An 18,202-nucleotide genomic window follows, 5' to 3' on the forward strand; every position below is an offset into this window, starting at 1 on the left:
TCTTAATGGTACTTCATCATTTTGTCCTTATCAGTATCAACATCAAAAGACTTGAGAGTTTTGTCAAAAATAGGTTGACTCCTAGGAGGAACCCGCTCCGGCAATCTGAACACATCACTTAGTAGAGATGGTCGGGAATCTCTCTTAGTGATGCTAAACTTTGAATGGACATCAATTCTACCCCTGTTGTTAGGATATACGATTCTGGAACTCTCCTTTCAGGCAAGTTTCCCTCAAAAAGCCTTCCAGACATTGTAGAGGAAACTTCCATTGACGCATCATCGGCAGCTTCATATACTAGTTAATCACTAATTTTTTCCACCAATTATGCGTCAGAGGTTTGAGAACCACCATCAGATAGAACTAATGTACGAGAACAAGGTAATGCACCTTCATACAAAAGGATAAAAACTTCCCTAACTACAGTCTCAGGGATATCAGACACAACCTTTGTGCTTTCTCCCCAAACTAGAGTCCGAGATGACTCTTCCAGAACAAGAGAGGAAAAATTGAATGAATAGGGATTTTAGATGTCATGGGAGATTATAAATTTAGAAGTAGATTTAAAGTTAGACATGATGAACAGAAGGATAAGAACACTAAAGTCCTTGAGAATTTGTCTTAGAAAGCTTGCCCAAGAAAGAATGTTGAGAAGATTTTTTAATTTGGTTTAAGAAAAAGGTTATTTAAAATGAAGAAGGCATCGAGTCCCTAACAGTTGTGACGGTTCATTTAAAAGAGAAAATACCTCAGAAACTGACACGACAAAAAAGATAAGGATGTGTGGGAGTTACAGGGTTGACAAAATGAAAGTGGGTCCTGGTCCAAATTCTACTTTTTAACATTATCCCTCAAGAAGTGATATGTGACATCTATGCACTTTGTTCTTTTGTGTTGTACTGGATTTTTTGTCATGTTCAATACGCTAGTATTGTCGCATATGAGAGGAGTTGTGTCAGTAAAAACACCAAAGTCCTTTAATTGCTGCTTGATCTCTAGAAGTTGTGCACATCATGATGCATTAACAACATATTTAGCCTATTGTCGATAAGAATACTGAATTCTGTTTTTTTTGTTCCTCAGGAGATAAATGTTGATCCGAGAAATGAGTCATGCCTGATTTGATTTTATGATCCACCAAAAAAACCTGCATAATCAGCATCAGCATACCCAGTAAGATCAAAAGAATCTTCTTTTGGGTAGAACAAGACTAGGTCCCTCGTTTCCTTTGGATATCTCAGAATTCATTTGGCAGTCTTCAAGTGTGATTCCTTTGGTGCCGCTTGGAATTTTGTACACAGACCCACACTAAAAACAATATCATGCCTGCTAGTTGTAAGGTATAAAAGTGATCTAATGATTCCTCTGTATATTATGTGATTTATTTCCACACCATCTTCATCTTTATCAAGTCTCATACTTGTACTCATGGGGCATCCACTAGATTGAGTTTTTCGAGTAGCTCGTTGATATACTTATCTTGACATATTAATTTACCCTATGCTGTCTGCTTAATCTGCAAGCCTAGAAAGAAAGTGATCTCACCCATCATGCTCATTTAAAATTCACTACTCTCTTTGGATAGTGGATTTGAGGTAGTTGCAAAAATGATATCATCTACATACACCTGCACAATTAATAAATCTTTACGTATAATTTTAAGAACATGGTATTATCGATTTTACCTCTTTTGAACTCATTTTCTAGTAGAAACTTTGACATACTCTCATACCAAGCTATATGAGCTTGTTTTTAGCCATTCAAAGCTTTGTCCAATTTCAGCACATGATTTGTCAATTCTGTATCTTCAAAGCCCGGGGGCTGCTTGACATATACTTCTTCTTTCAAATTTTCATTCAAGAAGGCACTCTTGACGTATATTTGAAAAAACTTGAATTCTTTGTGAGCAGCAAATGCGATAAGAATTTTGATAGCTTTCATTCTAGCTATAGGAGCAAAGATATCATCATAATCAATCCCCTCCTCTTTATTGTATCCTTGCACCACCAGTCTTGACTTATTTCAAGTTATAATCTCATGCTTATCAAGTTTGTTTATGAACAAACACCGTGTCCCTATAATAGTTCTATTAGTTGGTTTGGGGACCACTTGCCATAGTTTGCTTCGTTCAAACTAATGGAGGTCCTCTTGCATAGGCATGACCCAATCTGGATCCTTCATAGCTTCTTTGATGTTTTTTGGTTTAATGGATGGTATGAACTTTGAATAAGCAACCAGGTTTCGTGATTTTGTCCTAGCTTGAATTCCTGAATCAAGTGGAGAAATTAGATTGTCCAATGGATCTGAATATTGATGTTTCCATTTGGACTTTCTTGTTATCTCCTCTTCTCTGTCAGCATCAGAATCACTTTCATCTTTTACAGGATCTTGAGACGCAGTTTCTTTTGATAGGTTGGAGGGACCAGGTCCTTGAGAGATTTTTGCATTATTTTCTTTAATTCCCTGATCCTCCTCTTTGTCTTTTATCATGTCCTCAAACTAATGATCTTCAACGTTCTCACCACTTATTTTGGACTCATTGAACTTAACATGCACACTTTCTTCCACAAAAAGGTTTTTGTGTTGAAAACCTATATGCCTTGCTTGTAGATGAGTACTTAATGAAAACACCTTCACGCTTATGGCATCAAACATCCCTAAGTCATCTTTCCCATTATTCAATATGAAACATTTGCATCCAAATGGCTTAAGATGAACAATTGAGGGATTTCTAATGATTTAACAGCTCATAAGGTGTCTTCTTGATTAGGGATATGATAATGCACCTATTTGTCACATAACAAGTTGTGTTGACTGTCTGAACCAAGAAATTCATAGCAAGCTATGAGTTAATCAACATGGTACAAGTAATCTCCACCAATGTTTTGTTCTTTCTTTCAACCACCCCATTTTTCTAAGGAGTTTAAGGTGCTGAGAAGTTCTGGTTTATGCCGTATTCAGTGTAGAACCCTTGAATATGAAAGTTTTCAAACTCTGTGCCATAATCAGATATGATGCTTCTAATTTTGCAATTTATCTTCGATTGAATGGCTTTGGAGAAGATGATCAGTATTCCAGCTGTCTCATTCTTATTTCTCAAGAACATGTTCCACGTATACCTTGAGAAATCATCAAAAACAACACAAATGAATTTCTTAACTCATATGCTCTAAACTCTAACAGGTCCACACAGATCCATATGAAGGAGCTTTAGAGATATGGACGTGCTAACTCCTTTCCTTGCTTTGAATGATGATTTAGATTGTTTTCCCTTTGCACATGCATTACAATTTCTATCATTTGTGAACTTTAGTTTAGGCAAATCGCGGGCCAGGTTCCCTGCAACAAGTTTTATCAGCATACATGATCTTACATGACCCACATGTCAATGCCATTTATCAGTATCCTCGGGTTGAGCACGCAGACAGGAAAGTTCATCTCCTTCAATTGAATCAAGAGCAGCAATATACATATTTTTATCCTGGTAGAAGACATTACGACCCTGTTTGTTTTATAATTTGTAACCATATACTTGTTGCCATGAACTTGACATCATTTCCTCTATCACAAATCTGAGATATGCTTAGAAGATTGTACTTGAGATCCTCTACATAGTGCACTTTGTTGATTGAGTTGCTGTCAGATCTCCCTATACTTCCTATTCCAAGAATAAAACCTTTCATCCACCACCAAACGACACACCACCACTTTGGTGTGCTTGCAAAGAGAGGATGTTTGAAGTATCACTTATCATGTGCCTAGAGAATCCACTATCCATGTACCAACACTGACTTCTTCCTCTCCTCTGCACAATTATTACTTATTAGTCTTAGCAACCCACTTCATACAGAGTTCCCAGTAGTTTCCAAAAATCTTAACAAGAAATCTTCTCGTCCAAGGAGGCAAGGTGTTCTTGCTAAAACGATAGTGAGGACCAGGTCCATTTTGCTCTTTTTCCACATTTCTGTCAGATTTAGATCTTTTCAGTTTATCACAATTCTTTTTTATATGGCCATTACGCCCACAATGGGTACATAAAAGATTATTTGCTACAAACACGTATTTACTATGAGGATTATAAGGAGGTTCTAAAGGTTTGCATCTAACCATTTTCTTCCCATTGAGACTCTGCTGAGACAAGTTAGAGAGAATTTTGAAAGAGTCAGTCCATTTTAGAGAGTGACTCAAATCTTCCTTGATCTTGCTTAGATCTTTTCTCAATTGAGAGCTAGGTTTAAGGGAAGCAACTAACTTAGATTCAGAGATTCTAAGTTTGTCTTTCAATTCTTCCTCAAAAATACTAAGTATTCTTTTGTCATTCTCTGAAGTGCTAGGCCCCTTTTCAAGAGTTATGTCATTAGATTCCAACATTCTTATTCTGACACTCATTTCAGAGACTTGAGCTACAAGAGTTGTATTTTTGTTCTCTCACAAACTTATCTTTTCATTCAACTTTAAGTTTTCAATAGTACGTTCATCCACAAAATCAATTAGCAAAGCGACAAGTTTCCTCAAATTTTCTGCTGGAAGAATATCTAGATCATCTTTTAATTCAAAGAGAGTTACCTCATTGGAGTCTTCTTGTATGTCGTATTTCTCCATTAAGGAGAATGTTGAGTTGAATATACTCTCATCATCTTCAAAGCCATCATTGAGAGATCCTCATGGTCTTCTACATCTTCTTCTGACTCAGTTCAATCATCTCCCCGAATAGTAAAGGCCATTTTCACTGACTAATCAACATGAGCCTTTCTTTGAAAGTTGTTTGGGACCAGGTCCTTATTGCGATGTCTGGTTTCAAGAGACTTATGCTTTTGGCTGGGACAATCTCTCATAAAGTGACCAGGCCTATTGCATATGACACAAATCATTTGTTGTAAATAATTCTGCTGGTTGATGCTTTCTTTTGAAATCCTCCATGCTTTTTTATGATCTTTTGAGACCTCTTTGTGACATATGTCATCTCAGCCTCCTCCTCATTCATCTAACTTTGAGACGACTTTAGTGCAAAGGACTTCTCATTCTTTCCTTCTTTTGCTGAGGTTACCTGCTTCCTATCTAACTCATATGTTTGTAAATTCCCTATGAACTCATCGATAGGAAGTGTTATCAAATCCTTAGATTCTATGATTGCGTCCACCTTTTTTCCCCAAGTTTTTGGAAGTACCTTAAGAATTTTGTGGGTTTGCTTGCAAACTGGAATGGGTTCCCCAGGCCTAGGAGTTCATTGGTGATAGAAGTGAAGCGAGAGTTTATCTCACAGATGGTTTCACCTTCCTTCATCATCAAGTTCTCATATTTAGTGGCGAGCATGTCAACCTTCGACTCCTTCCCCCTTTTAGTTCCTTCATGAGCAGTTTGACGACAGTCTCAAATCTCATCTGCAGTTTCACACGAAGAAATTTTGTTGTACTCATCAACACCAATACCCCATAGTTGAATCTTTTTTCCTTGAAGTTCTATTCAGTCTTTTTCCTGTCAGTTGGACTGTATTCCTTTGTCGTCTTGACCACAGTGGTAGTAAGCTCTCCGAACTTTACTTCTTTCACGGGAATATAAGTTCCATCAAGAATAAAATCTCATAGCTCAATGTCTTCTGCATTAAGCCTATCCCTTACAATGATTCACCCAAATTTGAAACGTTTCTTCAAAATTGAAAGAATCCGACAATGCAAGTACGATTAGAAGCAAACAAAATACAACAAGTACAAAAAGCAATGAAAGCACTTCTATCAATTCCCTTACTGTTCTTGAAGCTTGATAAATGTCTCTCTTTGAATGAATAAGTAAATGAATTGTTGTTTGTTTGAATTATACCATGAAGAGTTATTACACATCAAATAAACAACCTCGTCACTTCTGATCGGTGAAGTACTCTGCCGCTTCACAAACTTTCTAACGTAGAACTCTTTTATAACTGTCCAGCACTTTGACAACTGAATAGGTTCTTCATACTCGGCAAAGGACCGGGTCCCTGTATTTGTGAGAAGATCATCAAAAACATCAAGAAACACTAAGATCTTAACACTTGTCTTAAAGCTATTTTCTTTGTTATTTTGGAAGTGAAATTATCAATTGTACGACGGTTGTTTCACTTTGTTATGGCATTTGGATTAATTCATTTATGTGTAAATTATTCAAGGAATATTATAACTCATGAATTTGACTACATTTAGTAATTTGGATCAGGTTTTTCCTACTTCGTTGACAGAGCTCAGAAAAAGATAGCTGAAATTCTTGCATGGGAGAACAGTAAGAAAGCAAGCTTAGAGGCTGAGCTAAAAAGGACTAAGGTGAGAAGTCATTCTATTTTGCTAAATGGTATAATCTAATGAGTTATTATGGTCACATCATCTTGTGACCGTGATTTTGTTATTATAACTCCCATAGAGATCTTGTAATGCCACAATTATTCCATTTGTTTGTTTTTATTCAATAATATCATGTTTTTTAGTTAAAAGAAATGCTAGATGCTTGAGTAAAATTTTTGGAATATAAGTTTCAGGATTCTTAACAAATAATGTTGTTGGACTAATCATGTGTAGTTGTTCACTTTCCATTTATTTGATGGTTCTGTCTGATATTAGTTAATATAAGTCATATGTGTTGATGCCTCAAAAACCATATCCTTGTCTTTAGTAAACCATATTTGTGGTTGAAATTGTTAATCGCCATCGATTACAATTTCTATGTACCATCTTGTTCATACATTTTAGCTTCTGAAGTATATTTGTGGTTGTTTTAGCCTTACACATCTTGTGGGTCAGCAAGAGCAATTGTTGAAAAAGAAGGTAGAGTACATTGAGAAACTAAAAACAAGATTGCTCTAGTCCTTAGGTCAATAGAAGAAAAAAGTGTGATAACTCAAGCTAACGTGGAGAAAATCTTCTTACCGCAGAGGTTATGATAACAAAATGTTGGGACACTGGAAATTCTCCTAAGAAACCACTCCTTAAATGTTTATGAAGTGGAAAATACTATATTCATATACTTGTTATAGAAGTCATATAGTAAAGTTTGTGGATTGAGAATTTGTTTGCATTAGAAACATTGTTGCTTATGCCTTGTGGAATATATTGCTTTCGGTATTATGAGTGCATAAAATTGTATTCGAGTGTATATAAGATTGTTCAAAACTATCTTTGGAATTGTTTTGAATGAAATCTACTATATTAGCGATGTGGCCAAGTCCAAAACAAGCCTCTTAATTCACAATATTTGAAATTAGACACTAAAAATGAATCCCTTGTTACAAGGTTGTTGTGTGCTTATTGCGATCGTTAAATTACTGAAAAGAGATATAAACGCAGTATCATGCTTAAGGGAAATCTATTTACATTAACAATTCAATAAGAAGTAATTCATTCGAAAGCTGATTATACAAATGACTCATATGGACATTGATCACATCATTATTTATGTGGAATTCACTAGATAACAATTCGTCAAATCCATTTGCATCAGACATCTCATCTTCAAACTCTTGTTGTGCTTGAAACATATCATCATCTACTATTTCATTGTCAACCTATTCACTCATAAATTAATCATGCATGAAAGTTGTTATTTGTAGTTTTGATAATTTTACAAACTCAGGGACCTGGTCTATAGTGTGATATATATTTTCCACTGCCCCGCTGGAAAAAGTATAAGCGGTTGGTGCATAGTCTCCAACTGATTATTTAACAAACCCAGGGACCTTGTAAAGTGACCTGATTCATAGTGCGACACACTCTCCACTGCCAGGCTAGAAAAAATACAGTTGGTTGGTGCATAGTCTGCAATTGTGGCAAAAAGGACAGAAACCTCGACCAATGGCATGGTCTCAAAGGGTTTGACTATTCATTAAACTAATGTCGAATGGTCACAACCTCGGTTTTGCAACTTGAAAAAACATTCAAAAACTCTTGCAAAGGCTAATACTCATCTGAAGATTCATCCTCAATATAAAACTCGAACCAGATAGAGCAGTAAGCATAGTGGTCTTAGGATTAATTCTTTTGAACATATATTGTAAATATGATTCTACATCTATAAAAGATTCAGATAGTCATTTCATGCAAAGGAATACGTTAGGTAGAGTTAACTAATTTAGTGGGCAGTGTTGTATCTGCTCAATCAAATTGTAAATCATCTAGAGTTAGGTGGTTTAGTGGGAAGTATTGTATCTGCTTAGAAAAAGTCTAGGTTGTCCGGGGTTGATAACTTTGTGGGCGGTGTTGTATATGATTAAGCTCTTCAACTAGTATTTGAGTGATTACTTGGTTGTGAGATTAATAAATTTTTCTCACGTTGGATGTAACTAGGTTCGCTTTTTCTTAAGAAAGATTAGTGAAGTAGTTGAAAATTCTGTGCAACAGGTCGTGGTTTTACTCCCTTAAGCAAAGAGGTTTCCACAAAAAACTATTGGTGTTGTATTATTGTATTTACTTACTCTGTGATATATTTTTGGTTTAGTCAAGGTACTTGGTCTATTGATTGGTAGTGGATGCACACATTCTATAAGTTGGTACCAAAGCAAGAACCCTCTAGCTATTAACACCAAGAAAGATACTCCTTTCAAAGAAATGGTTGTTCTGTTGAACCTTGAAGAGGGACAATCATCAACACGACCACCACGTTACAATGGCCAGTTCTATGGCCAGTGGAAAACAAGGATGCACGACTATATGATAGTTGAAGACAGCGAACTATGGTACATAGTGTTGGATGGGCACTTCATTCAAACCACTAAAGTGAAGGATGGTGAAATAACAAGAGTGGTTCTGAAGACTCGGCAACAGTACAACGAAGCAGATAGATGGAAGATATAAAAAAGATACAAAGCAAAAATTTGTTGATGTATCACATTAGTGCTGAAGTATATAATTGGATTTTTGCATGTGAATGAACAAAAGAAATCTAGGTTTCTTAAGGACCACTCATGAAGGGACAGAGCAGGTGAAGGAATCATAGGTGGAAATATGAGAATTTCACAATGAAGGAAGCTGAGAACTATTCATGATATGCATACAAAACTCTCCTCCATAACCAATGAGCTACAAAGTGTGGGTGAACCTATCAGCACAAGCAAGAAAAGTTAGGAAAGTGATTTAAATCCTTTCTAAGTCTTGGGAAAGTAAATTGGATTCTATTACTGAGGCTCAGGATTTGAACTCTTTACAATGGATGCTCTCATTGGGAATCTTAAACCCATGAGATGAAAAAAATCAGGACATCTCAGAAAAGGAAGGTAGAAAGAACAAGTCACAAGTCGTCAAAATTTAATTTGGTGAAGTATCTAGTGAAGAGGATAGCATGTCCTATCTTACCAAAAGATTTCATAAAATTGTAAGAAAACATAGAGTGTTGAGGAAAAGAGCAAATCTTTCTTGAACTGCAACTTCAAAGGGACATTTGTCATAGGTGCAGAAAGGTTGGGCACCTTATGAGAGATTGTCCAATGCCTAAATCGGAAAACAAAGAGTATCATAAACCTGAAGGCAAATAAGACAAAAGAAGGGACCTGGTCCTTGATAAAATGCAAGGAAAGCAGCAGCTGACCACGTTGTGGAGAAAGCCTTTGCTATATGAAGAGACTCTTCCAGTGAATCAGAAGAACTAGATTCCCTAATGATGCATCCATGTTGGTTTTTCAAGATGAGGCAAATATGTTTGATGGGCTATTTGCCCTCATGGTGAAATCGGATGATGGATCTCCCTTATAACTCAATTTTCACTTGGAACCAACTAAGGGACGTTTCTTAGCGCGCTGCTACCCGGTCAACAAGAAACTAAACCACAAAGACAGAGTGAACAACTTTGTGGCAGTACGAGGAGAGTCAGTTAGTAGTTCTTAGGATAGATTCACCTCATTTTTTAGAAGCGTCCCCAATCACTGCATAGATGATGAGTCACTGAAGGAATACTTCTATCGGGGATAGGATGATAATAATAAAGCGGTGTTGGAAACTATAGCGGGTGGTTCTTATGGGGAGTGTCCTTATGCTAAGATTGCCGAAAAGTTAGAGAAAATCTCCCAGAACAATAAAGCTTGGAGTACTAGGAAGTTAGATACTGGGAGAAATACCTTCGCAGTGCAATCCACTCACAACCCAGCCATAGATGTGATTCGTGAAGAGATGGATCATATGAGAATTAAGTTTGGGTTGGTATTAAAACATGCCACTGGGGTGCAAAAAAGACAAATGCAGTTAACTACTTGTCTAAACCACCACCACCAAATAATGAATGCTATTATGAGGAGGATTTCTATGCGGTAAATGAGCAGACGGGGGGTTTCCGACCAAGTGCCCAAGGCTCTAATCAGGATAATTGAGGCAAAGGTTAAGGGAACCAAGGTCAGATCTATGGTAACTGTAATCGTGAGGTTAATTATGTTCGAGAAGGAAATTACAACTGTCACAACAACATCAAAAGGGGTAACTATGGTAATAGAAATGATAGGAATGTGCCCTATGTTCCACCTCAAAATCGTGAAGTTACTCCTAAAGATGGTGGAGGTAGTATGCCGCGAGTTGAAGATATGTTGCACAAAACGATGAGGAGGTTCGATGCTAGTGATGAGAACATTAAAGAGTTGAGAAGTGATTTAGCGGTTATTGGGCAGAAAGTCGATACACATGCAATATCGATTAAGCAGCTTGAGTTACAATTGGCCCAATTATCTGTGACTGTGAACGCACGGCAACCGGGCACTCTTCCTAGAAATACTGTCCAAAATCAAAAAAATGATGGACATTGTATAGCAATCACTACTCGCGGTGGTAAGCAAACCATTGACCCACCTATGCCACCTAATGAGAAAAAGGTGACAAAACATACTGATAAAGTGATAGAGGTTAATGGTCAAGTAGAAGATAACACTGGAAAAGGAGTTGAAGTGCCTAAAAAGGTATCTCCCATGCCTAGATCACCACCACCATTTCCTCAAAGATTAGTGAAAACGATCGAGGATGGTAAATATCGGCATTTTATAACAATGTTAAAACAACTTTCTATCAATGTCCCATTAGTAGAATCTTTAGAACAAATGCCCGGTTATGCCAAGTTTATGAAAGATCTGGTTACAAAGAAAAGATCGGTCACTTTTGAGGATGATGATAGAATGCGGCATTGTAGTGCTACTGCTACAAGATCTATGGTACAAAAGAAAGAAGATCCGGGTGCGTTCACTATTCCTTGTACAATCAGGTTATTACATTTTGTGAAAGCATTATGTGATCTGGGGGCAAGCATAAATCTCACGCCCCTCCCGATTTACAAGAAGTTGGGTTTGGGTGATCCAAAGACCACTACGATGCAGCTACTGGCCGATCGAACAGTAAAAAGGCGTATAGGGATACTCCACAATGTGCTAGTAAAAGTGGAGCCATTCATATTTCTGGCAGATATTGTTATTCTTGATTGTGAAGTCGATTTTGAAGTGCCCATTATTCTTGGGAGGCCATTCCTTGCTACGGGAAGAACCTTAGTAGATATGGAAAAGGGGAAGATGAAATTTTAGTTGAACAATGAGAAAGTGACCTTCAACATTTGTAGGTCCATGAGGCAGAGTGGTGAGATCCAATCTGTATCTGCTATATCCTACAACGTTGGGGAGTTATCTGAGATACAAATAGAAGAACGTCTAGAAGTAGAAGCATTAGGGGCAGTGGTAATGAATTTTGATAACGATTGCATTAAAGAGTATGAGTCATTAGTCGCGGTTCTTGATCGAGGTGATGTTCGGTTTAAATCGAAGAAATATGAGTTATACATGAAGAATCACGAGTCTCCACCCGTGAAACCATGTATAGAGGAGGCTCCAAAGCTAGAACTAAAAGCTCTCCCACCTCATCTCAGGTATGAATTCTTAGAAAATGGTGACACTTTGCCGGTAATCATTGCATCAGACCTCAATGAACAACAAGTTGAGAGTTTGGTGAAAGTGCTAAAAAGGTTCAAAAGAGCTATTGGTTGGACTATTGCGGACATTATTGGGATCCATCCTGGTATTTGTTTTCATAAAATCCAACTCATGCCCGATCATAAGCCAAGTATTGAGCACCAGAGACGCTCCACTTATGCAAGAGGTCGTGAAGAAGGAAATCATTAAGTGGTTGGATGCCGGAGTAATCTATCCGATCGTCGATAGTAGTTGGGTATGCCATGTTCAGTGTGTACCTATGAAAGGGGGAATGACTGTGGTCCCCAATGAGAAAAATGAACTTTTTCCAATGAGATCGGTTACTGGATTGAGGGTGTGTATGGATTACCATAAATTAAATGCATGGACTGAAAAAGACCATTTTCCTATGCCCTTCATGGATTAGATGTTGGATAGACTTGCCGGAAATGGCTGGTACAATTTCCTTTATGGATAATCGGGGTATAATCAGATTTCAATTACACCAAAAAATCAAGAGAAAACCACCTTTACTTGTCCATATGGGACCTTTGCATTTAAGAGAATGATGTTTGGGTTGTGCAATGCACCCACCACATTTCAGAGATGTATGATGTCGATATTCTCTGACATGGTAGAAGATACTATAGAAGTTTTTATGGATGATCTTTTTGTGGTTGGTGAATCATTCGAGCAGTGTTTGAATAATTTATCTGAGGTCCTTAAGAGATGTGAAGAATGCAATTTAGTACTAAATTGGGGAAAATTCCACTTCATGGTGAAAGAAGGTATTGTTTTGGGTCATCGCATTTCAGAAAAGGGCATAGAGGTTGATCGAGCTAAAGTCGAGGTAATAGAGAGACTTCCCCCACCTATCTCTGTAAAAGGGGTGAGAAGCCTTCTTGGGCATGCAGGTTTTTGACGGAGATTCATCAAACATTTTTCAAAAATTGCACATCCATTGTGCAAACTGCTGGAGAAAGATTATAAATTTTATTTTGATGAATCCTTTGTAAAATCATTCGGCAAGCTAAAATAAAAATTGTGTCTGCACCTATCATTATTTCTCCGGATTGGAACAGTCCATTTGAGGTGATGTGCGATGCTAGTGGGGTTGCTCTTAGTGTAGTTTTTAGCATTGACATATTTGATTGCAAAGAAGGATGCAAAATTGAGGTTGATTCGCTCGGTATTACTGCTACAAAAAATTGACTTTGAAGTAAGGGATAGAAAAGGGACCGAAAATCAAGTTTCCCATCAATTGTACCGACTAGAAGATGAAGCTATGAGAGAGTTAGGGGATAAGACTAATATTGATGATACTTTCCCCGATGAGCATGTATGGCTGTCTCACAAGACTTCATTCCATGGTTTGCAGATTTCGCGAACTATTTGTCTAGTGATATTATTCCATCAGACTTGTCCTTTCATCAAAGAAAAAGTTTCATATACTATGTGAAGAAGTTCTTTTGGGATGAACCATATTTATACAGGAGTTGTGCCGACGGGCTTATTCGGCGTTGTGTGCCAGAATATGAGATGGTTGAGTATTTTAGAGGCATGCCATTCCTCACCCGTTGGTGGACATCATAGTGGTATCCAAATTGCTCATGAGATATTACAACGTTGGTACTATTGGCCAAGTCTTCATCAAGATGATCATGAGTTTGCTAAAGCATGTGATAGATGCCAAAGAGATGGCGGCATTTCAAGAAAGCAAGATCTCCCTCTAAACTCCATTCTTGTGATTGAGTTATTTGATGTTTGGGGTATTGAATTTATGGGTCCTTTTGTGAGTTCTCATGAATGAAGTACATTTTAGTAGCGGTTGATTATGTATCTAAATGGGTGGAATCTATCGCCCTCGCAAATAATAAAGGGAAGAGTGTCATTGCGCTCTTAAAAAAAAGAATATATTCTCTCGTTTTGGCACCCCAAGGGAAATTATTAGTGATGGGGTCTCCCACTTTTGCAACAGATTGTTCAAGGGATTATTGGAGAAATATGGGGTTGTCCATAATGTGGCCACTCCTTACCATCCTCAAACTAGTGGGAAAGTTGAAGTGTCAAATAGGGAGATCAAACAGATATTGTCAAAAACAGTGAATGCTAGTAGAACGGATTGGTCAAGGAGGCTTGATGATGCTCTTTGGGCCTACCGGACAGCGTATAAGAATCCCATAGGTATGTCCCCATACCAACTTGTATATGAGAAAGCTTTTCATCTTCCGGTTGAATTAGAGCATAAAGCCATGTGGGCTATGAAAAAGTCAAAAATGGATTGGAACGAAACTGCAAAACAACAGTTAACTGGGTTCAATGAACTCGATGAATTTCGCCTGAAAGCTTATGAAACTCGATGAATTTCGCCTGAAAGCTTATGAAAGCTCAGCCCTCTACAAAGAACATATGAAGAAGTACCATGACCTAAAAATTGAAAAACGAGAGTTTATGGTTGGGGATTTGGTGCTTTTATTCAATTCTAGGTTGCACTTGTTTCTGAGCAAGCTCAAGTCCAAATGGACTGGTCCTTACTTGGTTACCCAACTATTCCCTCATGGAGCAGTTGAGTTGGATACTAAGGAGGGTTTGCGGTTCAAGGTGAATGCACAACACATAGAAATCTATTACGGGCATGCTGAATAAACAAATGAAGTAATTGAGGCATACCATCTTGATGAAGTTTGAGTAATCAAGTGTCTTCAGTCATGCCGCGACGTTAAATCAGGCGCTTGTTGGGAGGCAACCCAATACTTATAGTTTTCTTTCTAGCAATGGTAGAATTTTCTACTAATGGGTTTTAAATTTGCAGGCACATCACCAGGAAATTCTGCAAAAAATCACACTACAATAGTCACTGATGGACACATCGATGGACCGTCACGCACGCGACGGACCGTCGCATGAATCTGTCATGCCAGGTACGTCTTTCATTTATTTTGAAAACTAGGCCACACGTAACGGAACCAATGATAGACCGTTGCATCTGCGATGGACCATCGTCGGTGACTCGTTCCGTCATTAATGAGCATACCCGACCCGACCCGACCCGGTTGGGGGAAATTTGAAAATTGGTAACATTTAAAAAACTCACCCCTTCATTTCACCCATTGACTTCCCTCTTTCTCCCATTTCCCTCCCTTTTCCACTTCCAACTTCCTACCTCCCTTCTCTATCAACCGATCTCTTCCCTAAATTCCCCAATTCCGGATATCTCATTTCTAATGGTCGGAGTCTACTGTTGTGGTTCAATTCTCGATTACCAAGTACCTTCCTCGCTTGTTTTTCTCAAATTCTCAGGTATGTGTCTTTGATTTCTACCCATTTACATTGCATTTTTGTTTATCAATCTTATTAGCCTATTTCTTATTGATGGGTCTTCATTCTTTGATCCAATTTTGTCTGACCTAGGTTGAGAATCCTCAAATTGCCTTGTTAAAACTCTAGAAATAGGTGCTTTAGCATTGCTATTTACTAGATATTTGGGTTAGAAACATATAGGTTATCACTAAGTATTCGATGTGAGTCACAGAGGATGAATGTTGAATCCTCAGTTCTGTAACTGAATGACAGAACAAGATCCCGATGACGGACCGTCATACCCAACGACGGACCATCATAAGGTCCGTTCCAACACCCCCAACACCTCCCTTCCAACTTTCTCCAAGTGTCCACCAACAGACACATGCGATGGACCGTCATTTCCACGATGGTCCGTCCTACACAACTGTTCTGGTTGTCAGAGACCCTATTCTAAGGGTCTCCCACCTTTTTCTAAGTGTCCTCTTACGGACATCTACGACGGACCGTCATACCCACGACGGTCCGTCCTGCACAACCGTTCTAGTTGTCAGAGATCCTATTCCTAAGGATCTACAACTTTTTCCATGTGTCCTTTTACAGACATCTATGATGGACCGTCATACCCACGACGGTCCGTCCTGCACAACCGTCATGACGGTCAGAGACCCATCTCCTGAGGATCTCCATACTTTTGCTAAGTGTCCTCTGACAGACATCTACGATGGACCATCATACTATCGACGGTCCGTCCTGCACAACCGTCATGACGGTCAGAGACCCTTGTCCTAAGGGTCTCTATTTTTTCCAAGTGTCCTCTGACGGACATCTCCGACGGACCATCATACACTCGATGGTCCATTCTGCACAACCGTCGTGACGATCAGAGACCCCTCTCCTAAGGGTCTCCATACTTTTTTTTAAGTAACCCACGACAGACATCGGTGACGGACCGTCATTGTCACGACGGTCCATCCTGCTTAGCCATCATACTTGTCAGAGACTTTCCTTCAGGGGTGTCCACATCAACATAGTTGAAGTAAGTCATGACGGACCCCATGATGGTCCGTCTTACTTACGACGAGCCGTCACCTGGTCTGTCTTGTTTCACTATTACTGCAGAAAAGTCATTACAGCTTAGCTCTTATATTTATTTTTTGTCATTTTTGCTCGTCTTTTTGCTTCTTCTCGTACTTATCTTAATTCTTTACAAGTACTATATCTAATGGCACCAAAACATGATCAAGTTTACGCACGTGTGCGTTCAAAGTCTGTCGCCCTGTCTGCCTACTTGGTCATTGGCTCTGATGATGAGCATGATCCCGAGTACGTGCCCTCAAGCACTAACACTCCATCACGAGCTGCACGGGCTACCAGAGCTACACCCAAAATGGTGGCGTCCGGCGTAGTCACTACCTCCAAGTCTGATGAGGAGCACACACTAACCGGCACGCCCTCTGGGTCAGCTACACATGAAGAAGGAGAGTCTGGCTCCTTAGGAGTTTCATTGTTGGAGAAAGCCTCCGAGTCTGCCGAAGTCCCTGCCCCTCCCACATCTGCACAGTCTGCCTCATCTGATGAGGCTGACAGTTCTGATTCCACTCCAAGATCACTGACTCGTGCTCGCACCCCGGTTGCCGACCATCCCAACTGGTGGTGTGTCGACAGGCAATATCAAGTGTATTAAGACGCCATGTTTCTGAATGATAAAGGCGTCATGACACGCACCCTTACACTGGAGAGGTGAGTCCTTACGGTAAGTCTCCCCACCATGCTAGAGATCCACAATCTCTTCACCAGAAACCGGCTGGAGTGGACAACTCGTTCTTTCGGCCATTATAATGAGGAGTTAGTCCGAGAGTTATACGCCTCTTACGTGGCTACTCTCAGATCACAGATAGATAGGCAGGCTGCCGTACCAAACAGTCCCCACTTGAGCATGTCCGATTACGTGGCATTAAGGCCAATATCTCCTTACCCACCATCCGTCGGTATCTATATGGTAAAGATGTTGATTCCAACAAGACCTCCCTCACCGCCGAGTTCAACTACCGGTGGCAAATTATAAAAGATGGCAATTCTTGCATGAGCCATCGCTGAGAGAGACCACCAAGAGGTGGATGGCCCTGCACTTGTCTGTTGATAGAAAGGGTGCCGACTGGGTAACGAAGCCGAGGGGAGCCATCAAGAAGGGTAAGTTGACCTTCACGACTAAGTTCTTATGGTTGATTGTCCACCACTGCCTTTTCCCCACAGCCGGTGATAATATAGTCACATTGGATCATACAGTTCTGATGGCGGCGATGATAGCCGAGTTTGAGGTGGACTTCCCTTTGTTTCTACAGGCGGTCATGCACGAGAGGGAATTCAAGGTCACAACTACTTACCATTTTCCGTGCATGATATTTTCCTTATGCACGTCCGCAAGTGTGCCCATCTGGCACATTGATAAGCTTAAGACTCCACTGGGCACTGTTGATATCGGCCTCATCAGGGATGAGACCAGTGAGTTGGCTCCACGCAGAGGGCCCCGTATATAGTTGCCTTCACTTGTTGAAAATATGGCTGATATGGTAACACATGCTCGCACAGCTAAGCAGGCTGCTTCTGAAACCACTGACACTACCCCGATTGAGTCTATCACGGGTAGTGGCACTGCCCCGCTCTGGTCCCGCTTGCTAGGGTCCAGAAACAAGAGGCACAGATGGCTACACTTCTGCATCACATCCAGCCTTGGATGCAGAGGTCTATTGCTGAGAAAGAAGAGAACTTGGAGCATAAAATGGTCCAGCACACAGCGTAGAAGATTGTTGAGGTTTATCAGCTCTTGGATGCCTTTGAGTTGTGGGTGATAGCCCAGCCAGCCCCACGAGTGGATGTGTTGACCCTTCATGCTGCGGTCGAGAGTCTGCGAGCGGACATTGATATGATCCTAGAGGCTAGGGTGCCTGAGTTTGAGGCCCCATCTGCAGAGCCTGCTGAGGAACAATGATGGCGGCCTTATTAACCACTTCT

The 18,202-nt window shown here is 39.6% G+C and overlaps 1 pseudogene; it reads left to right on the forward strand.

Annotated features, from left to right (window-relative positions):
• Positions 1-18,202, forward strand: part of LOC101265136 (remorin-like) — a 32,256-nt pseudogene that overhangs the window by 3,072 nt on the left and 10,982 nt on the right.

This window comes from Solanum lycopersicum, chromosome 6, assembly GCF_036512215.1.
Source record: "Solanum lycopersicum chromosome 6, SLM_r2.1".
Lineage (NCBI taxonomy): Eukaryota > Viridiplantae > Streptophyta > Magnoliopsida > Solanales > Solanaceae > Solanum > Solanum lycopersicum.